Raw genomic sequence first — 23,990 nt, forward strand, 5'->3', positions numbered from 1 at the left:
GGTGCTGCGGCTGAAGGCCAAGAGGGACTCCATACCTGAAGCGGCTAGGCGGATGTATCACACAGCCCAGCGCTCCTGGTGTTTACTCCATTTTTACCACCTCAGTTAAGTAGTGGCAACCACTCCCAGGAGCTTTCGCACGGTGCCCGTGAAAAGCTGTTCTTTAACCCCAGACATCAGGTCTTTCAGCTTTTTCGACCTCCTACATGTCCGGGTCAGCTTGCTGGAAAAGGCGCGTAATGTCTTCCGAGTACACAGTAAATGTCTCGCTCGGCAGCTGGATTCAGGAATATAGAGTCCGCCCAGCTCGTTTCCCCACAATCCACACTGGTATACACCACGACCAGTAAACGGTGGTGCGCATGTCATAATGCCAGAACAACCTCGCGGTTCTTTTACCAAATACGATACTGTTCTCCAGGCTGAAGAAAACGTCCCGAATATTGAATGTATTAACGAGTTTATATTGAACAAGCCAGACTTCCTAGTCTTGAAGAGGAGTACCATAGGAAACCTTACGCACCTGTGGGCAGTGGAAGCTTTTGAACGTAATCCCTTGCATTGCTGGTAGAGGAGCTGTTGCCGAGTTAGACTCTTAGGGCCCGCCATCAGCGGCCAGGCAGATGTTTAGGCGATTCGCTCGGTAAACTGGTGTGTCTACGGGTAGAGGCCGGATATCCTCGGTGAGCGGAAGAGGGTGGTACTTATGTCAGGAAGCCTCAGCGGTGTCAGTCAAAGGTGTGTCAGTGGTTACGGCGCTCGACTTCTGCGCCCAAGGACGCGGGATCGAATCCCGTCCTCGGCGGCCGCTTTTCGGTGGGGGCGAAAAGCAAGGCGCCCGTGAGCTGTGCGATGTCAGTGCCACGGCCGCTCAATGGAGGCGCCCAAGTGCGCCTCCATTAAGCGGCCGTGTCAGTGCAAGTTACAGAACCCCAGGGGGTCGAATTTTTCGGAGTCCTCCACTACGGCGTCTCTCATAGCCTGAGTGGCTTTGGGACGTTAAACTCCACAAACCAAACCAAACCAATAGCCAGAGTATGGAGATTACATCAACGTTAGGCACAAAACTAACCGGGTAATCTGTAAAATATCATAGAAAATATTGAAGGAGCTCGAATGACGAATTGTCAGCAGAGGTTTAAATATATAGCACGTTCAGGAATATACCTAGTACGTTGAGCTGCATAGATTGAAGCTTACCTGTTATTTCCAGCTCTTGCCCCGGTATGAATCAAACATAGGATAGCAACAAAGCGTGCTAACTTCATATTTGACACTTTGTGACAGCGGGCACAGAGGTGTCAATCAAACAATCTTCAGCAGACTCCGCTAGTGTTCGAACGTTTCATTACCTATTAAATAGTCAAGCTTCGTTGCACACACATACTGATACGCATGCATGCTGATGACTGTTGTAAGAACCTAGGCAAACGAAAGAAATTCTAATAAATAGTCACAAAAGGTCACGAAACAAGATAAAGCAGATTAGCGTTCAGAACAACGTTAGGACATTGTACAGTTGATTTCTTTTTTTATGCTCCTATGGCTCTTAAATAATCCTCAACTCCATTTATTTCAAATTCTTGAAAATAGTGTGCACTCGCTTAGGCTGTTAAACGTTGAGAGTACAGTTACTGCCGAGAAAGTGTGAAAAAACGCTGAGAGGCTAATTCAATTTAACATCTCGTCTTTTAGAAAGGAATATTTGGCAACATCACCAGTAGACAGCTTTTTTTGCATAATACCGATAGCGATAGAAGGGTACGTGTAGGGGTTGGTACTGTTTGGAATTATGTAATTTCAACGTTTTCAATTTTTAAAATTAATAATTCCACCTCCGTAACGTGGGCACTACCAGAACTATGCTCTGAGTTTCTCAGTCAAGCATTTTTAAAACATAAATTTCTGGAGGCGATCGTAACTACAATGAAGAATATCATGCAGTTAAATATAAACGCTAAAAATGATTATTAAATCACCGTTTCGCATCCTGATCGAGAATGTCATTAAGTAATCAATTCAGTGTTATTTTCCTTCCCGAAGCTCTGTTCAACCGTTAGGGCTAGCCAATTTTAGTGACTGCACCTTCGATATTGGGGCCCACACTCCACTCACTACGTAAATATCACCCCTTTCCTCCATGAATAGGCTCCAACTATTCAACACAGACATTAAAATCGGGCAAGTAATACTTGCATTAAAAGACAAACATTTAATTCACGAAGGTATTAACCAAGTTCACATGAAACTCTCCATCACTATAGCTTCTTGCAAACGCTTTTCACGTCTAATTGGCAATCCAATTATTTCAATCTAAGAAAACCACGAATTTCATTAGTCAGTATTGACGGTAATAAATGAAGTATCAGCATAAAGCACGAGCTCTATAATGTGACGCGAAAATAAATCAAGAAAAACGGGTAAAATTAAAGCAACGCCCATCGAAACTGATACAAATTCAGCAATAGCTGCTATGCTAAGTTTAAGGACGATATGAGTTGGGGTGTCAGGACTGAACCTACTCCTCCTCATAAGCAGAAAATTGAATTAGAAATGTGAGGCCTCTTATGCTACGCGAAGAAGCGAGCAGGCCGCGGAGCCAAGAAATGCATAGCGTTTGATATTTTTATTTCCGATATTCACCTGAATATGTACTATATTACGTTTAGCATGAAAGATAATCAAATACTAAAATAGAAGGAATAAAAACGCGCCGATATTGGGAACCGAGTATATGACCTCGAAATAACGCGTGTGGTGCCCTTACCAGCTGAGCAACGTCGGCGGCTGCCCAACTTTCTACTTCTTTGGTATTAATGTAGCCTGTTACCAAACCTAAGAGTGTTCACCAGCGCCACTCTAATCCATAGCGGTGGACGGGAAATGTAACGATTACGGCAAGTGTCACGTGTCACGTGTCACGTGATCAACAGGGAAGGGCGGAAGCTGTACGAGAACCACACTGCACTATACCCACGGCTTCAAGACTGCAGAATCAGGACCCACGTAAATAATAAGCAGTACATTCAAGATTCAAGGTGAAATAAGGGGCTCGTTATGATACGGAAAGGAAAGGAGCGAACAGTCCAGGAGGCCGAGGAAAGCATTGGGTTCTATACTTTTATTTTAGATATTGACCGGAACTAGCACTTTAATCAATTCAAGGTTAAAGATAATTAAATCGAATGTAAAGATAATTAAATCGAACGCCGATATTAGGAACCGAACCGACGGCCTCCGAATATGGCGTCTAGTGCTCTTACCAACTTTGCTATATCGATGGCTGTCCAACCTTCTACTTCTTGTGTCTGCCGCTGAGGATCTGCTCTCACAGCAAGACACCACGTCACTAGCTAGGGCCACGTCTGTGGCAGAAAAAGAACAGCACACCAAGGCACAGCCAGCAGGCCTAGCTGTTTATTTGGATTTACGAGCCGCGGTTTTAGCAGCATCCGCGCTCTCCGATATGGCGGAATTGTCTCGCCTCCGCAGCCGAGGACCTAGGGTGTCCGTCAAGATGAGAGGGGACGGGAATAGAGGGGCCGCCCGGCAAACTACGGCAGCTCCTCTTACCCCCGTCCTCTCCTCTCTTCAATAGCTCCGAGGGAAGGCGAGGAAGGGCTCCCCTCTAAAGAGAGGTGGAAGGTGTTCGCCGCATAGTGTTGGTCAGGAGGAAGCCGAATTTTCATATCCTGCCTCCCTTAATCGTGACCTCCACATATCCACCTGGACGCCGTTTTCTCCTTCATAGCCGCACGGCCGGACCATCGGCAGATACCTACATGCTGCAGAACAGGAGTCGCGATCCGTGTAGGTATGCTGTGCGTCTGGTGCCGCGGAAAAGCGAAGACGGCCACCCCGATGTTGGGCTGGCTTCGTGCGCAGGACGCACATTAGACCCGTTTTTATATTACTTCCAGCCTTCACCAGACCTCGGAATGCATACATCAGAATATATAGCAGAAACAAATAACCTGGCGATTTAACCGAAGCAACAGAAAAACTACACACCGATGGCGGAGGCAAAACCCGCGACTTCCCAATATCGCTTCCGGTGCATTTACCAACATAGCTACATCGACAGTCGTCCAGCCGTCTACTTCTTGAGTATTAGTGTAGCCTCTTAGGAACCTTGACAGTGTTCAGTGCCATCGATGTAGACAGCCATTTATGACCTCACTTGCTAAGAGCACCGGAAGCGATATTCTGAGGTTGTGGGTTCGTTTCCCGCCGCTTGTCTTCACGCGAGGAAGCAACTCAACCAAGCATATCATCGCTCCTGACAGTGTTTCGGTGGCTCCATTAGACGGATGGAATGAAAGATGTTGACTTCTTACTGATGTATGATGGTATTTGGAAGTTAATAAAGTCATGTGCACTATGAACAAAAACATATGAGGTTGCAGATGTCCAGGCAAAGGGAGAGGGGCGGCCTTTTGAGTTCTATGGTAGGAGACGGTCATAGGCACAGTATCAGTGGACCTTAGCTCGTGCATGGGGCAGAATATATGAAATAATACAATTTGGTAATCTCCGGTGGCCAGCTATGGAGTTGTTAGCATTATATTTTGGTCGTTTACATCGCAATAATACGCCAAGAAGATGAAATTTCTGCGTGATTGTGTGCTGCTTGTCAAAAGGTAATTTCTGTGCAGTTTAAAAACTCAGGTGCGCATTCCGGTTTCGGTCGCATAAACCTTAAATAATCTAGTGACTTTACTAAAGTGCGAAGGGGGTTTTTGCACGAGACCAATTTCGACTGCGCGTTACATGAAAACCTAAATATTTGTGTGTAGAACAACAGAAAACATTTAGTCGCACTTAAATGAATTATCCATTTATTATAGCAGGGAAATATGGGTTGCGTGCCAGAATGAAGAAGCCAGAGAAAAGCAGAGGAGCCGGGATTATGCACTAAGGTACTCCTGATAAACCGTACATTAAGAAGAATAAATATTTAGTAGTGAGAATTAACCGTTGTCTCTTTAAAAATTGAAATCTAATTAATTGCTGGTTAGTGCAAATTGAAGCAAGATCGTTTAGAAACAGCCGTTCGAATAACCTTCCATGACAAAATCACAATTCTATGAAGAGTGCGTCAATACGGCTGCTAACGTCACTCCTGGATCTAGTCGTTACCGAATAGAGCCAATTGCGTGTGGCAATGTAGACCTTCAGAACCCAAGAAACACGTTGAGTACGATGAAAAAGTAAACTGCATGAGAATTTTTATGAGAGAATATTATATCTATCAATTTTGAAACGATACAAGCAAAATATATACGCTCGTAGTTATGACAAGAAGATGAAGGCCCTTTCCTCGGAACTGGAATGACATTTGCAAGAGTAGCTAATTGAGCAAGCCGTTAAAGATTTATTTCCATGGAGCAGCGCACACGGACGATGGACAAAAATCCATAAAAACAAGCTCCTTGTAGCATGTCCTTTTCTCTCCCGTCGTCCGTCGTCGCTGCTTCGTCGTGCGAATTCTCAATAAGAAGGAATACTACCCTCCTCCCCCCCTCCCCTAATCGTCAAGAGTCATGCCACAAAGATGGTCAACATAAGACACGACCAGTATCCCTTCTTGAAAATACCCCATAGTCACCCCCACCGTAAGGCTGTGGCGGACATCGATGTCGTTTCGTGTCCCTTCAAGGAATTGGTTAAGCTCCTCACTCCAAGTCTTTCTTCTCACCTCCACCATTATGATGTTAATGTTAACCTAGCTGCCGGTACATCAGGGACTATTTGGAAGCAATCGGAGCGTCCTTTATGTATCACGTCGCCAGGGATGTCATTCCTGCTAAGGCTCCGGCGTTCACTCGGGCCAACTTGCGACCAACTTGTCGGTACTGTGGTAATAAAGAGGTCACTGTGCACATGTTTTCGCAGTGCCTTCTTCCTGAAGTGCTCCTCCGTTGTATAGACCTCTTTCAGCTTCCGAGTACACCGTATCAGACTGTGCGACACCTGAAATCGTTGCCAGGCGAAGCCGGTAACCAGGCCGTCTTCCTGCTTGTTTAGTGCACGCACCTACTATGGCTGGCACGCTGTCTGGCTGCCTACCGCAGCAGGGTTCCGGGCATCCATGAAGTAACTGCAAAGGTACGGAAAGCGGTCTGGTTACAATTGCAAAGAAAACATCGCATTCTTTGCGAATGGAGGTTCTCGGATATTTGGTGTCGGCCGTTTGTGATTTTTTTGTTATTTTCTGAACACTTTCTGCTTCCATATGAATCCATCGTAGGAGAACGGCCGGCCTTGGTGACCCCTATTGTTTGTCCACGAAGGTCCAGCGCCTCGTTGGTTCAATGCAACTATGGCGCGGCAGGCCGTGTTCGCGTTTGATGGACACCCACTCTTGTAAAGGCATCGCATGGTGGCCTCCTTTTCCGACAAGGGCCCTCACCTCGAACAAAATCCTCCCGACGCTCTCCATTGGGCCTGCAAAGGGGGGTTGGCAGAAGTATTGAATGGATGATGGTGGGTCTTTAATTACTGGGCATGGTAGATTCCTTTTTTATTTTAAAAAAAAAACTGGCCTATCATCATCTTCTCTTTGTTCATGTGGGCTATTATGTGAAGACGTCCATCACTATTTCCAAGATTGCTCCATTACAGCTCCTTTTATTTCTCGTTTAAAGACACTGTGTTCGTCGGAAATTGCACCGCGTAATTACCCCTCTCTTCTCAGAAATCCCGCTGCTTGTGCAGTTCTGATCCAAATGGTGCATCAAATAAGCAACACTATTCCCAATTATACACGCTGATTGTCTACCTCTCCCCCTCACCCACTCCCCCCCCCTTTTTTTAGTTTTTTTTTTGTTCTGAGGTTTTTTGAACATTCTTCGCTATCTTAGGAATACTCTGTTCATGTTAATAGTTCCGTTTGTAATTTGCATTACACCCTCAATTTTGTTCTTCCATTTATAATTTCAATAACTAAGAACTCTTTTGTTGGAAAATGCGGTTTATGTATATACGTTTGGTGTTTGTTCTAAGGTTGTTTGTCTTCTGTTATTTTTATCTGTATCCATCCTTCGGTTCCTAGCAGAATGTGTTCTGCAACTTCTCTGTTTCCTTCGTCTGACAAGCTGTCTGGACATTATCCACGACGTGGCTGGCATATTTGCTGCAGCCTATTTTCTGCTTCTGTTGTTCACCAGCACCAGCGGAGACCCGTTGATCCTGTGCCTGAGCCCGACTGTGGGAGGGGAGAGGGTCTCGCCGGAGGGTCCTGAAGACCCCCTACCACGCTCTGCTCAGGGGAGGGCTCCGTGCTCCTTTGTTGAGCATGAGTGCTTTGGGCATGCCCGCTATGCTCGCCTTTAGGTGCAACACTATGGCGTGGAGCTTTCAGCCACTTATGCCGAACGGCTATGCTCTTATGAGGCACTGTGTTCACTTGCCTGAGCAATACATGAATACGTTGTGGAGGTCTGAGTCACTCCCGCCTGTCGGATTTTCCTTATTGTGGCAGAGTCATACCGACACCACGCACCTTTCTTCACCAAGGCTTCAGCCCAAGAGATCGACAAAGGCTCTTAATGGGCATGCCCTTTACAGCGCATCTGCTGTCTTCCTCTTTCTTATGCAGCACTGGACTATTTTCTGATATCAGCTGTATTGCATAACATTTTTCTTCTGTCTTTCTTTTTTCTGTTTTCTTTTCCTTTTAAATCCGTCATTTGGTATTTAGTAATGTAATTACTATTACTTTTCTTTTCTCTGTTCACCTCTTTGTGGCCAATTTTTATATATACATTTATCCGCATTTTCCATTTTCATGTTACCTTAATTATTTTCCATAGACCGGTATATTATATTTTCAGATTTCAGAATTCAGTTTTTTTCTTTTTTTGTGAGTACGTAATGTACAGCTTTCTCCCAACCGATTCGGACAGAATTTAATTCTATAATTTCATAGTAATGGACGTCTTCTCAAGCTGTCAAGGATTTTATGCGTGATGTTTTGTGTTTCTTTGTGCCTCCATTAGTTTAGTATTCGCGACGTTTTTCAATATTATTTTTTCTCATTTCATTGCAAACTTTGGTAACCGCTTTATATACATATATTTATTTTTTCTAGGCCGAAGTGTGTTTCGCATATTCACTTTAAAGTTATATTTTTTGCGAATTGGCTAATCCTTAATGCACAATTTTTATATTTCTGTTCTCTCTTCTTTTGCAGTTTCTGGCTACCCTCGGACATTTTCTTCTCTGCTGCCTTTTTTCCTGGACTTCTTTATCTTTTTGTGCTTTTCTTTCGCTTTTTCTTTCTTTCTTTATCCTTTTTCCTTTTCATATATCTATTGTAACTAGGCAGTTGTGATCTTTGTTTCCTTTTGTATCTTTAATGTACATTTTTTTACATTTTTATGTCCATGTTTTTTTCTCATCTAAATTATTATTTTTATTTTGGGCGTTTCGCTCCTTTTCTTTTATCTTAAATTGGATTAAGCCTGGCAAAGCATTGCTGGTCCGGGCTCCCTCTCTCTTTCTTTTACATCTTTTTTCGTCATATTTTGAGAGGAATAATAAAAAAGGTGATCGATGAGTTATGTGTGACTGCGGGGCACGGCATTTTCGACTGCCATGTCCCCTTCCCAGTCTGACGCCGACAACAACGCGCTCTGCGATGATGATGATGATAATGATAATGATCATGATGATAAGCTCTTTATTTACTCCCAAGAAGGTGAACCAGCCGAAAGACTGGTTGCACTGCTTAGAGAAGGTCAGCAGGGATCCCTTGGGACTCTGCGGCCTCCAATGCGCGCAAAATGAGCTGGCGCTGTTGGGCGAGCTCGGTGGTACGCAGGAGGGACTCCCACGCATCCACTGTCGCTGTATTGTCTGCGTTGTGTCGTATACAAGTCCACACCATGTGAATGAATGTGGCCGGTTGTAAGCAGTGTTTGCAACTAGGTGCAATAAGATTTGCGAAAATGTGCTACATAGCCATGGGTTCGAAAAGGTTCCTGTTTGTATTTTGCGCCAGTGGACGGCCTTGCACCCGGATAGTTCCCGGTGTGCAGGGGGTATAGACACCGTTCGGGCCGATAATGCTGGAGGATGTCCGGGTATGTAACAAAGCGTAAATGAGTGCCTTGGGGAGTGTCAGAGGAAGCGGCAGGCTGAGGAGGGTGCTCCGCCCGGTAGCTTTCTCGCGCTAGAGCATGCGCCTGTGCGTTCCCGCTGAGCGTCTCATGGGCTGGGGCCCATATGAGAAGACGAGGTGTAGACGGTAAGGGGAGATATCGGAGGATAGTGTGCGCCTGTCGGGACATACGACCTGCATCGAAGTTACGATTTGCCTGCTGGGAATCGCTAACGACTACTTCGGTGGAGGGGTCGGTCAGAACTAACGCGATGGCAACCTCTTCCGCGTTGGTAACAGTTGCGGCGTTGAGGACGCTGCAAGTGTTGTGCCAGTTTCGGTGCGGTGCCAATGCAACCGCAACCATAGCGGGGCGACTGGGGTGGCGGGAGGCATCTGTGTATGTAACGTCGGGGCGACCGGTAGAACGTTTGTGGAGTTGCCGGGCTCGTTCGGCTCTGCGCTCTGTAGGATACTCTGGATACATACGTTTGGGAAGCGGAGGTATACGAAGACTGAGTCACTGCTCAGGCGTGAGCTCCATATACGTAGACGTCGCCCTTAGAGGGGTGATTCCTACCTGGCTCAGTACTGCACGGCCCGTATGTGTCAGCGAGAGGCGCTCATATTGGGAAGTTAGAGTCGCTTCAATAAGCTCGTCGACTGTGCTGAAGTTCCCGAGGGACATCAGTTTGGTGGTGGAAGTGGACATGGGTAGACCCAATGCTGTCTTGTATGCCTTGCGTAGGGATGCAGCCAGTCGCTCCCGATCTGTTCGCGTGAGGCGAAGGTAAGGGGCAACGTAGCCAATGCGCGTACAAATGAAGGCTTGTACGAGGCGCAAAAGTTTGGATTCGCGCATGCCCTTATACTTGTTGGCGACTCTCTTGAGCAGGCGGCTGATCTGGATTACAGATGGATCTTTTAGCTGAAGAGTAGTGGCGTTTCCTCCATTATCTTGTAGATGAAGGCCCAGGATACGGATTCGGTCGGTACGGGGTATGGGGTGCCCTGTACTTGCAGATTGAAGGATACCGGAGGTGATCTGGGGCGTCTACCCTGGGTTGGAACAATAATGTATTCAGGCTTGGTGGCCGAGCAAGATAGGCCGACTGTGGTCAGGTAGGTACCAACGCGATCGATTGCTGTCTGCCGACTCTCCTCGATCTGGCCGTCACTGCCTTGTGTAATCCACAGAGTGAGATCGTCGGCGCATAGGCTGTGGTGCAAGCGGGGGATATCTGCCAAATGATTGGGTAGGCCAAGCAGCGCAATATTGAACAGGAGTGGGAAAAGCACTGCGCCTTCGGGTGTACCCCGGCTTCCAGGAGAGATGATGGAAAGATCTCCTGAGCCGGTATCAAGTTGCACTGTGTGGTTCGCGAGAAAGTCGCGTATATATGCATACGTTCATTGTCCCACCCCTAGGGTCTGGAGGTTCTGCAGAATGGCTTCGTGCCGGCCATTGTCAAAGGTCTCCGCGACATCTAGACCAACTATGACTTTGGTGTCCAAAGTGCAATGTGTCAGCACCTGATACTTCAGCAAGAGCATGATGTCGGGGGCCGCAAGGTGTAGTCGAAAACCAACCATTGTGTCTGGAAGTAGGTGATGTTTTTCAAGGTAACGAAGAAGATGGGTCTGAATTACATGCTCCAATAGTTTTCCCACGCAGGACGTGAGAGAAATGGCACGGAGGTTCGAGAGAGTAGGTGGTTTGCCCGGCTTGGGGATGAGCACGAGGTTGGCACATTTCCACTCTTGCGGGATGGCTCCCCGCTCCCAGCATTTTTGCAGAGAGTCTGTGAGCGCATGAATCGAGGCGTCGTCGAGGTTCCGAAGCATACGGTTAGATATCCGGTCCGGGCCTGCAGCTGAGTTTTTCTCGAGACGACTGAGCTTGCGCGAATTCTCCAAGCTTCCTGAACCATCTATACCGCGAAGTGCGCACGCTTTTTTCGTGTAGCGCTGTCTTAATAAAGATGGAAGCCGCTTTCGTGACTGCAGAGCAGAGAATGGAGGCCCATAAATTGTTTCAAAGAGAGGGAGGTATTTCGTTCGCTCCGGGCGAGACTCGCTAGCACAGAAGTGCCTGTTACTCGCCGCTTCTCCTAACCACTTGTCCGGAGTCGAAGCGTGGGTCCCGTTCTAAGAGTGTATAAAGGAGTTGTTCAAACATGGACGCCTTGGAATGATTACCTAAGACTAGCGGATTTACTATGCTTTACTCCTCGTAATAGAGAATGGGAAGTTTCATAGAAAGTGACATAAGGCGTGCCACATAGGTTTTTTATATATTCCCCAGATAACGATTTAATTTGTTTTATGTACTTTAAAATTCTCTCAATCTGTCCACATGAGGATCGTCTGGCGGATAAAAGAAATCAAAACGCCTGGCTGTGCAACAGCTAGTTTATAGATAAATTTTAACGAGAGCAATGATGGTTTTCCGTCCATCGAGGCTGGAATCCAGGAGTATCACCTTTGTGGTATGGACTCCTCCTCAGAGGCTTATGTTGCAGCCATCGTCGTGCTCGCCGTTTCGGTAAAGGCGCCTCTTGCTACCTCGAGTGCTTTCTTTCAATCTCGCGTCTCGTTTCTGCTTCAAGGCGCCTCTGTCCGCATGCGGCCGCGATGGTGCCTTCATCGGAGCCAACGGGCAGGCTTGTGCTCTTTTTAATCGCTTGCTTCAGTTGCAGTAAAAACACAACGACGAGAAAACAAGAAGTAACGATTGTTTGAAACATGAAAGACACCATTGCATGTTTCGTTTTATGGCACATAAGCAGACGAGATCATTATCAGCCAAATGCAGACCTTGAATAGTGTAATAATACATTACAACTACTGCTTCTTGAACTGGTGACATTTAAATTCCCATTACATAAGCTTCTTTTAGGATTCTGATACAGACCTCCAAACGTGTATTTAATTCTCTTCAAGTTCCGCTTTGAGTCAGAAGTGATTGATATTTCGCATACAAGCTTTTTTCTTAGTTGCGGGACTGTTCTGAGCTGTGATGGCGTTTCGAAGATAATGAAGCGGCGGAAGCGGCGGAGCCGATTTTGAAGCAGTGGCCTATTAGGTCTAGTCCGTGGGTTGGTACTCTTCAGAAGGTAGGTCCGCCCTCTACCAAGTGACGCCGTCAATGCTTGGCAAATCCCCGTGTCCGATGACGAACAGAAGCCTGTCGCCAACTCCACAGAAGCTTCGCGAGCCTGACCCTTGTTTCGGTTGAATTCCACAAGTGTCCATTCAGATCGCAAATACAGAGTGCCGTCCTGAAAATTAGAAAATTGAACATCGGTGTGTCCGTCATATTTATTCTGTCACTAAACTCTTCACCAGTGCAAGGGATAATGACATCACAAGAATGTTACCTAGCCGGCTTGTGAATTTTGAATACCCCATAACACTTCGAAATTTCTGGATTCCTCCACTACGGCGTCTCTAATAGCCTGAGTTGCTTTGGGACGTTAAACTCCTCACACTAAACCAAACCAAACCAATAAAACTTTCGTGAAACGTGATGCCCCGCTTAAAATAGTGATTAATGCATGAAACGTTTCCTAACTGATAGGTCGCAGTGTCTCTCCAATATACTCTACAAATCATCAATCTGCTGCACGAATGCCTTCATGATTGCCCTGCGCAACATCATTCCGGGTGGAGACTCCTTTGTAGAATCCGTGTTTCCTATTTGAACGCGACATTAGTGCTATAAAGTGCGCATCCTAAACTGCACCCATGAATGCTACTCTTCACTGCCAGGCCTGCCCTTAGAGGGGGGAGGGTAATAAGCGTCCTCCTAAATATTACAGGAAGAATCCATTCAATGGTTACGTTTCGGACTTTCGATGCAGGCGCAACATTGTCCACCTGTCCGCAAGTAAGCTAAATGTCCATGCTTTCATAACGGAACAGTCAGGTGTGCGCCATAATGCTAAGCAGTTCTGTGTACCTCACACTGATGTAACCAACACGGATTGTATTCTGTTTGCCTTCTGCTGTATGACATTGAAAAATATGACAAGAATAGCACTAAATCTATCAATTTTCCCTCCAACCATTTTATGTTTCTAGTACATTTCCTTGAATCTATGCGATAATGCCAAGAACACTTCTTGCTGACTAGTCATAGAGGTTAGGTAAGTCTTTCCAGCACAACTTAAAAAGAATGACACCTGTGAACTTTACTATGCTGTGAACTCTTTACTGTTGCAGCATCATGTTAAACCACCCGCGAACATTTCCCCACTTAGTATGGCGGCACAGCTGCTGGCCTTGGGACGAAACGAGCAAGCAGTGGCACTCCTTCAATCTTGCACCAGTGATGGTTTATTCGATGAGGATGGCGCACACACTCACACTCCAGTCCACAGGCAGCTCTCCGAAATATGGGATTGCACTGAAAGTAAAAATGCATATCTTGAATTGCCGCGCAACATTGACCTTCTATGGCTACCCCTCTATTGCCACAGCCAGATGTTCCGGAAACACGACAATCAGTCTAGCTTTGAAGACATCATATAAACGTAATAGATGGTTTTTTACAGTACTCAACATCCAGACTCGTTCGAGCTCTAGAGAAATAGGGCCTCACAAACGTTGCAGAGTTCAGCTCTTTTTAAAATATATTGCTGCGGAAAATTGGTGCCCCCTATGTGTTCCCGCACGAATTTGCGAAGGCACCCCACAGAGCTCTTGACCACAACAGGAAAACACGAATATTTTATATTTGTAATATTTATTCCTCAACAATGATTCCGGAGTCATTTTATTGCTTAACCTTAACCAAAACATTGATTAAACAAAAAGGCTGCACTACAAATTCATTTCAAATGTATTGTATTTATTTCATATTATTTTGCATTATTTTCTCCCACTGCCTGAAATACGGAATGAATACACTGTACATATACCAGGAGTAAAAAACAGCCAATTTTTTACAAATATCTTAAAATAAAACGTTTGCCCGCTTAGTATATTTCTAACATTTTTAAAACGTATGTCATTCAGCTCGCATTGTTATGTTCCAGCAATAGTGTTCCACCAGTAGACTGACAGGGTACTTTCAGAGAATTACTAATGTACTCGTGGCATTATTTTCATGCGAGTAGACATTATACGAATAATGTGTCTAAAGTATGAATTTCTCGCTTCCTTTGAACACACTCATAAAGCACAAGAAAGAGCATGCACTATTTGAAAGGGAAAAAAGTACACAAAATGCACAAGGAATATACTTATCAATACTGTAAAAACCAAAGTACACAAAGCATTTTCAGAGCTGAATTGCCGGAAATAAAAAGTTTATATTAACCAATGTTCGAAGCCACTTTTGTCTCCTTCTTCATACCTCTTGCTATTGAGCTTTGAAGAATTTACAGGATTTTATATTACACGCATTTTCACGCAAACGTCTTCAGCAATGCTGGTTCCGGCCATTACGCGATAGATATGTGTTTAGAAAACGTTTATTTACACATTACAATTCGCTTACAGAAAGTGCATGCATGTGGAATGACACGTTACGGGAGCACTAGTCATCTTGTTGCTGCGACTGTAGGAAGAAGGAAAAGAAACTTCGCAGGCCAACTACTGGCTCTGTAGCTGAGCCCCCTCCGCTTCGTCGTGTGTACAGAGGATAAAATAGAAAAGAAACAAAGAAAAAGAAGATGGAGAGAGAAAGACACACCTCGCAACAACCGTCAACCACCACCGAATTGGTGTCGGGTGCAATGACGGCCTACAACCGCTACAACCTCCGGTGGCAGGCTAACTCCCGTCGTAAACAACGAGGACCTACCAGTCCCACCCCCGTAGGGCCAGGAACAGCAACACTCTCAGCCTATCCAGCAGTAGTCATCGTGTAGCAGTAGCCGTCGTGTAGCAATAGGTGCCAGCTCTAGCGGACGTCAATTTGGCGCCAGTTATTAGAATTTTTGTATCATATATTCTTTCCTCTAACGCTTTTTGAGCAGCGTTTCGTTTGCTGTCATAGTATTACTAGTTTAACGAAGCATACAATTGAAAGTGAAGTTAGACGCTAGTTACGACAAAAATTTGAGTTCAAGGAATAAGTGCGCATTTTAAAATTTAGTTTCTGTGTGGAGCAATGCTCGAATAGTATTTAACACAAATAATTTCATATATACAAAAGTACATTTTGAATGATGCATTGCCAAGGCATTAAAAATGCGTTAGCACCTTTCACGTATTCGAAATATGCTCGAAGCGCTCTTTCAACTCCAGCATTTTAAACAAATTTGAACAGTATATTTCCAATATTGAGCAAGGCTTGAAACGTCCTTCAGACTAATTATGTTATACTCACAAAGGCAGATTTTAAATGCATTTCCAGCATGATAAAGCACATATGTGTCATTCTCATATTCAAATAAGCTTTCATTTTTAGCAACTTGAATAGATACTAAAAACACATCTTGAATATCGAGCAATACTTAAAATGTACTTGGGGGTGAAACAGTTTTGCATCTATTAGAGTACATTTTTAATTCATTGAAAACACCCCAAAACACATATTATACTTCACCTTTTTGAAATATGCCTAGAAGTGTGCTTTCACATATGGTATTCATGATAAATTTTCAAAAAACATACTATATTAAAAAAGAAATTTAGCAAATCAATTATAATGTATCTTAAAAGAATTCCTGAATATAAACTTTATTTAAAATCCTTCGTGAATATCTCGCTGCATATCCCAGAAGTGCTAATATTGATAAGGCTAAGGATAGTGCATCGCAGAGTGAAACCAAATTGCGAAGGTTTAGGCTGGCTCATAAGATTGTAAGATCTGTTAAGCCTAATGCCACACTACGATCCATCTTCTGGCGCCACTAAAAGGCCAAACCACGTCTTGGCACGTGGCTGAGCCTTGTGTCTTTTCTCTCGAGCTTCGCTTCATTAAAAAGGCCTGCTCCGTTGTTCGGCTGCTTGGAAGGGGTGCGGAGGGGTGGCTGCTCCTGGCCCTACGGGGCTGGTATTGATAGGTCACCACCGCTTGCTGCGGTGGCTAGCCTTCGACCCGATTTCTATCTCTTGTAGGCCCTCATTGCACCCAATACCGTTTTTGTGGTGGAAGACGGCTGATGCACCGCGCTTGTCTATCTAACCCTGCCTTTGCACATAGCCCAAACCCCACCCGGGAGGTGTGGGAGACGACCCTTCTCTGACCTAAAAGCCCAAAAGGTGTTGGTAAAACAAGCAACGGCGGCAGCGGAAGTCACTGGGGTCTCATAATAGAAACTCAACCTAGTGTTTATGAACGGAAGGGCACTAAGCCTGACCTCAGATCAACACCCATGTACCTCTGTTTTTTTGATAAATATTTTCACCGCCACCACCTCTCTCTTCTTTTTCTTCTCTATTTTCTCTTCTGTCCGCACGAGGCAGCGGCGGTGGCTCAGCTACAGTGCCAGTAGCAGGCCCGTTCGTTTTCTTTTCCTTATTTCTTTAGTCGCAACAACATCTGCGGCTTGCCACGTTTGTTGGTGACATTTGGTGGGGGTGTGGGGTGAAAATTCTGTGTAACTAGCCCACGAGTTCATTACTGACGCTGGTCATCGATGCGCGGGGGCCCCTCCCGTCCATAAAGCGAGTCGTCGCCTCCAAGGTCTTCAACCCGAGTTTGGGCCACTGACCACACCAGTGCGAGCCATCACATCTAGTACGCGCAGTCAGACAAGTCAGTATTCCAGCAACGCCCACCACTTCCCGGCCCTCAAGACGGATCGCGCTGCCGGCGCCCGGGCATCACAGCCCCAACATGGAAAACCACAGGTGAGTAACTGAGCTGGGATCGTCTCCTCTTCTCCCCAACCTCCCTCTTCCCCACTCACCGTGGCCGCGCTCGATGCGGAATACAAAAACATATTGACGTGCTCCGGGCACAGAATAAAAATTTTATCAAGAAAATTTAAAATTTAAAATCAAAAGTGGCGTCCGCCGCTCCGAGCCCGCAGAACTCGGACGCAATAGTGAGCATCACGGAGCTGTCGCCTGCCCTCGTGACAGCGATCTCCACGATGGAGGAGCGCTTATCCTCCAAAATGCGATCTATGGTCGAGACCGCTATGGACCAGATGTGCACCAAGGCTATAACTGCCATACCCACGGTTGTCTTAAAACACATCTTGGACAGCTCCCGCCTCCTCCGTCGGTCGGGGCCCATTAGGAACGTATCCCGTCCTGTAAACTTCATTCGTCGGATCATTGACTTCGGCAATGAGGACAGCTGCCCCGATCCTGTCGCCATCCCCGTGGTGCCGCAGGTAGCTGGCTCTGGGGCAGCCACTCTCTCCTCCTCTTCCCCAAAAATGGGTAATCATGGCGAGACACCGTAGTCAAAGGCGTTCTCCCACCTCCGATTCGGCCATCTCAACTTTAATAACACTATGGAACTGTAGAGGCTTTAAGGACCGCACTAAGCGGGCCAATTTCCACTTCTACCTTGAAACCTTCGAGTTTGTACCAGCCGTTTTTGCCCTCAAGGAGTCACGCCTGGGCGCTACACTTTCAATTTATCCGACGTTCCAACACGATCTCATTTCTTGTCTTCTCGTACACAAGGCATGCATAGCCAACTGAGTAGATCTCGATCTCCAACTAGATCATTCCTATGTAATGGTGATCATTCTACCACTCCACTGCAGGGACCCCCCCTTTCATGTACTCAACATGTACTGCTTTCTCAAACTTTAGCCAGTGACATTCGCGGACCTCTTCAGCCGCGCGCTAAGAGTAGAGGGTCGCGATCCCCTCCTGATCATGGGCGACTTTAACGCTCCCAGTCAGCTGTGGGGGTATCACAAGGACAAGTCGCGCGGAGGTAAGCTGGCGTAACTTCCGTCCACGTTGGGCCTCACCATCCACACTGACCCCGTCCACCCAACATGGTTAGGAAACTCCGTGACACGGGATACGTGTCCGACTTAACCCTCACTCGCAACACACTGGCTTAACACCAAAGAAACCCTCGGTAGAGACTACCTTATTATTAACATTACAATACACACACGCCCGCTAAACGTCCCACAACACTAGGTCCTATTCCAGATTGGACGAAATTCAGGTAAACGTTTGACTCCCTTGAAAACACTCATTTCCGCGCAGGGCTACTCAGCATGGTCCCAGCATCTTCTGACACACCTTCGCTCGCATTAAACACAGATTCAATTCTCAGAGGCCGTCACGCACGTGGATAACCACCTCCTACACCTCTGGGAAGCTCATCACAGCCTCGTCCGCCGTTGGCGATGCCAGAAACACAACAGAAAGCTTAAAGCTGGAATTACCGAGCTCACCCAGACAGCGGCTAAGTACGCAGCCTATCTCGCCGGCTCTACCTTAGTTCATAGATGCAACACGGCTGCGCGACAAATGTCCAGCCGAAACACATTGTGCCTCTTTCGAGCCCTCATCGACCCAAACCAAACACGAACCAAAACACAGAAACATTTGCAGAGAGCCATGCATGCTTTCTCTGGCAATACAACTCAACTGGCTCAGAAGCTCCGGGAGCAGTATCTGTGTACAGCCCCCGTGGATCAGCATACTCGTATTCAGGGAGAGAGAACACAGAGCAGGATCAAATTTTCCAACTCCATGATCTACGGGCGGCTCTTGCCAAAACGAAACGGGATAAGGTCACCGTCAAGCTTTTGACTAACCTGCGCCCCGCCGGGGTGGTGCAGTGGTTACGGCGCTCGACTACTGTGCCCAAGGACGCGGAATCGAATCCCGGCCTCGGCGCCCGTTTTTTGATCGAGGCGAAAATCAAGGTGCCCGTGTGCTGTGCGATGTCAGTGCATGTTAAAGAACCCCAGGAGGTCGAAATTTGCATAGTCCTCCACTACGGCGTCTCTCATAGCCTGAGTCGCTTTGGGACGTTAAACCCCACAAACCAAACCAAACCGACTTGGTAAACCAGCCCCTCTTCGACTACATCAATAGGATTTTGCGCGGCGACACCCCCCTACCAAGCGACTGGAAAACGGCTCTGGTAACCTTTATTCCTAAATCAGCCAAACCAATTGACGCATATAACCTCCGCCCCATCTCTCTCACCTCCTGTGTGGGAAAACTAGTGGAGACGATGGTGCGGGAGCGGCTATCGAAATATATTGAACAAAAACATGTATTCGCGCGCACCATGCTCGGATTCCGCCCCCACAGATCTGCTCAAGATGTCCTCCCGCAACTCATTCGGGAAATCCTTGAGCCAATCGAATGACCCCATAATGACCGGTTAGTACTCGCCTTAGATCTCAAAGGGGAATTTGATAACTAACACACGAGATTACTCACTATCCTAAGAGATATCGACGGTGGCCTCAACACATTCGAAGGCATAAAGTAATTTTTTACAGATCTTCAATCCTACATTCGCTTCCAAGAAAATGAGCATGGTCCTTACCAACTCGGCACACAGGGAGCCCCCCAAGGCGTAGTACTTTCCCCGCTGCTCATCAATCTGGATATGATGCAACTGCTTTTCCAGCTCGATGGTGTTACTGGTGTGCAGCACGTCCTGTATACCGGTGACATCACCCTATGGGCCACGCATGGCCGCATAGGGGACATTGAAACCAGCCTGCAAATAGCGGCAACGATAGTAGACCGCTACGTCTGCCGCTGCGGTCGGTCTTCAGTGTTCCTCACAAAAATCGGAATTTGTGCACTTCCGCCCCTATCCAAAGTGCACAACTCAAATCACCCTTTCTTTAGGCTGTGGTCCCATACACGAAGCTGACGAGTTACGGGTACTCGGACTCTAAATCCACAAACACAGACGGTCAGACAGTGCATTGGCCAAACTACGTGAGATGGGGGACCAGATGGGCTGCATGGTCCGCCGGGTTTCAAACAAACGTGGGGAGTTACAAAGTAAGGATATCTTGCGGCTGGCAAACGCCTTCGTGACTATTCTGATTCTCTATTCGACACCTTATCTCCACTAACGGAAACAAGAGGAGGATGCCCTTGAGGTCATCCTTCGCAAAATTATTACGCTCACCTTGGACTTCCCCATCACTACTTCAAACAGCTGTCTTAGAGCCTTTGGGGTGGTGAATACTTTTGCGGGAGCTCCGGCAGGCGCCCCTTACAAAACAGTACACGCGTTTATCGCAAACGGAGTCGAGTCGCCGCCTTGTTCGACTCTGTATCGAACACACCACTCTCATGGAAGACAGGTTTCGCATCCCAGAACCCTGGAGGCGCGCCCTCTGTATGCGACATCTTCCAACCAATATGTCACACGAAAATCGTAATGGTCGGCGCCTGGCACGAGCGCACGCCCTAGCCCGACATTATGGCAACAAAACATGTCTATACTACGTAAACGCCTCCGGTCCTCACCACGAGGGTTGGTACAAAGCCGCTGTAGTACACAACAGCAAAACGGTTAATGGTCTCAGCTTCAGAGTCCACAGTACAACACACGCAGAAGCGGTGGCAATTTCGCTTAACCGCAAACTCTGATTAAAAATACAGAATTACTGACTCGCGAGCAGCCTGTCGGAAATTCAAGCAAGGCTGGACTCCCTTCCTAGCCTATAAAATCTACTTAAATTGTATACGTGCCCCGGACCCCGCATACCGTTACCTAATATGGATCCCTGCTCATCAGAGTTTGGCAGGAAACGAGGCAGCAGACGCAGCCGCCCGCACTTTCTCTCACCGGGCTGTTTTCTCCTCCCTACCCGATCAGGAACCCGATTTTAATTCGGTCTACACCTTCAAAGATATCACAAAGTACTATAAAAATTGCCATCGCCTTTACCCCAGCCCGTGTAAAAGCCCCAAAAAGGCGGATGAGCGGCTCCTTCTCTGCCTTTTCACCAATACATTGCTGTGTCCGGCAGCCTTAAAGCATTTTGACCCGTCCTTTAGTGGCAGCTGTCCACACTGTGGAGTGGTGTCTTCAGACATCACATGGTGCAGGCCTGCCTCTCCAACGGGGCTATTTCCCTCACCCCGAATCCAACCCGGGAGGACTGGGAGGTGATCTTACTCGGCTGCCATGACTTACAGGCCTAAAAAGCCTTAGTCGGACGCCCGGGCGGCGGCAACTGCCACTTGGGTCTCAAACTAGGGACCTCCGCCTAGTGCTTATAAGGACCGGTCCCTTATGGGCTGGTCCAAACATACCTCCTGGCGCTTGTATAGCCAATAAATGTTCTTACCACAACCTCATACGCCACCCTGAGTCACCTGCATCGATGTCGTTAGCGCCACTGAAGGTATTGGACGCACGCTGCTAAAGTAGTTTGGAATCGAGGATAGCAAGCGAAAATATGTGTGCAGTATATGGGGGTGCCTTCGGGCGTAGTGGGCAATAGGCTTAGGTCTAGTTACGATGCTCTGAAGGGAGCGGAAGCATCGTGCAGGAAGTTCTAAGAGGAGCCAGGACCCATTATCGGCGTCCCAAATGATTGCGTCATGTGAGCAGCACGCTTCAAGTTAGGTGTCTTTAACAGAATTCGTCCAGTGCTACCCCTGCCTATAATTTTATGTGTTAACGTTCTGGGCACTGCGTGCTCATCTGGATGCCAACCGTTTCAAGGGTATTTGTCGTAACTGCAAATTTGGCCCGTAATTTTCATCTTGATTCAAGTCCCAATATGGTTCGTTTCGGACTGCGCAGTTAGAGCAATATTCGATGTAATTTTCCTCCTAAAATGTAAAGGGGCGGTCAAAGAATATACTTAATATAACTTCTAATATCAGGAAAGAAAGTGCACCTATTTTTCCCTTGCATACTCTCATCACATTATATTTGAGTCACAGGCAGCTTATTATAGCTTCTAATAGAGAGCAGACCGACATGTTTTGCACAAATATCTGGAGAACTGGAACGAAGTATATATCGTCGATTATATTAATTTTCGGGCTCTACTACATAAAGTTGACTAAAGTAAAAACAAAAACATCGGAGCATGTTGCACTTACAGGTACGAGGCCACACTGCTGCCAGTGACTAAGAAGTGTGGGATGAGGAGCTGGCGGGCTTCTGTAAGAAACTCGACAGCGAATGTTGATTGATTAAATTTACATACTCTGATCGATGACAAAACATTTATGAGCTCGAAATGCACAGGAAGCCAGAGACACGTCATGCCAAACACATATGCAATCCACTTTATCGCTGACATCGTTCACCTAAATACAAAATTTCTGACCGAACCCTTAATCAGCTGAAAAATTTTCGGTCCCCATGGTCACCAGTGTAAAACACAGGACCTTGAACAAAGTAGCGCTGTTGACTAGGCTTACAGGTTTAAAATATATTGATCTCCAAATAAGGCAAAGAGCTTGTTTCAGGCTTTAAATGTGGAGGAATAATTAACGTGAGCCCGCTCACTCTAACATCGAATAGCCAAAACATTTACAGTGGTACAAAAGTTCAGGAGGATCCTCCATGTGGAGATAATTTGTAATAACGGAGCGACTTTGTTTATTTTAGTTGAGGAATTTCAACGGTCCCAAGCTACTCCGGCGGTGAAAGACGCTGTATTGGAGGCCTCTAAAAATCCCGACCACCTTGCAGTTTTTAGCTAGCACGGACGTCGTACAGCACAAAGGCGCCTTGCTTTTCGTCTGTATCGAAAAGTGGCCGCCCTGGCCGAGATTGAACCCGCATCCTAGGGCAAAGAGGTCGAGCGCCCTAACCACTGTAATACTGGAGTAATTATAGATTATTATACACTCAGTGAAATTCGAACGGATATTAAATGCGTGACAACTTTCTCATAAGCATTTGTTGTTGAAATAACAGACACCGTTAGTAGACCGTATTGCGTATTGCCGTCTGCGTTACTGGAGTTGCCAGATCCCTCCCACCGGCAGTGCTACCGCGCTTCGTTGGTTTCCACGCATGGCAGCTTGCTTTGAGGCCCCCAGATGGCGCTAGATTCACGTCAACTTAGCGCACACCTACCGCGTTGGGGCCAATCTGTGTGGCAGCACTGCCGGTGGGAGGGACCCTGAAACTCCAGAAAACCACAGACAGTAGCACGCCAACGCAACTGCAAAAGGCTTCTAATGAATTCGTGGTCTTCAATACGAACTCGCTGTGGCCGATGGGACTGTAACGTTGACGACACAGATGCAACATTCTCGCCATCGACGCTGTCGGCAAAGACGGCAGGTTTACTGCGACGTAACAATCTGCACCTTACCTTTTCGCATTACGGAGTATCGTAATCGTCGGGGCCAAGCTTAGCTCTACCGCTCAGTTTATTATATTTTGAGCAGTACCACAGTGTTAAATTTTTTCCTTAACCGGAAAGTCTGGCGATCGCCATGTGCTACCGCCGTCCCTAAGCATGTACTCGCCTTTCGCTTAGATAGTTTCTGATTATTTCGGATGATTGTGGTACGGCTGTCGTCGCACTGGCCAAACATCGTCGGACGTGGCGAGCCAGTGCTTCGTCATCTTAACCAGTCGGCCTATACCCACTGCAGAGCGAAGGTCTTTCCCATATTCCTACAATTAACCAGGTTGTGTGCCAGCTGCTTCCAACTGCCGCATAAAAACTTGTCAACCTGATCTATACCTACTTAATGTTTTGCATCCTCTGTGGCACTTTTGTTGCCTTAGAATTCAATTTGTTACCATCAGCGACCATCGGCTAACTTCGCGTTATACGCCCTGTGCGGCCCAATTGTTGATTTCACGTCAACGTCATTTCCTGAAGGTGCTTCGTGATGGCTGTTTTTTGCTCCTTTAGCGAAAACGCGAACCTGAACGTGCAGGCGATCTGTAAAGCATCCAGTTGCAATGTTGAGTCACCGACCGCATGCAGCTAATACCAATCAGACCTACAGACGTGTCCGGCTTGTGCAAAGCCTCAGGTGG

At 46.7% G+C, this 23,990-nt stretch overlaps 1 long non-coding RNA gene across 7 annotated transcripts in view; it reads right to left on the reverse strand.

The window, feature by feature from the left end:
• LOC146174426 (uncharacterized) overlaps positions 1 to 23,990 on the reverse strand; it is a 493,807-nt gene that overhangs the window by 17,545 nt on the left and 452,272 nt on the right. For 6 of the 7 annotated variants that reach the window (XR_014701718.1, XR_014701713.1, XR_014701715.1 and 3 more), the window contains exons 3-5: positions 22,082 to 22,142; positions 13,362 to 13,511; positions 1,201 to 1,422 (exon numbers count right to left, since the gene is read on the reverse strand). This is a non-coding gene — a long non-coding RNA (uncharacterized LOC146174426). Of the gene's footprint in view, positions 1 to 1,200; positions 1,423 to 13,361; positions 13,512 to 22,081; positions 22,153 to 23,990 lie in introns of all 7 variants that reach the window. The other variant, XR_014701717.1, reaches the window with a different exon arrangement.

The sequence above is a fragment of the Amblyomma maculatum genome, chromosome 11 (assembly GCF_055883805.1).
Source record: "Amblyomma maculatum isolate TAMU_Amacu chromosome 11, ASM5588380v1, whole genome shotgun sequence".
NCBI classification, from domain to species: Eukaryota; Metazoa; Arthropoda; class Arachnida; order Ixodida; family Ixodidae; genus Amblyomma; species Amblyomma maculatum.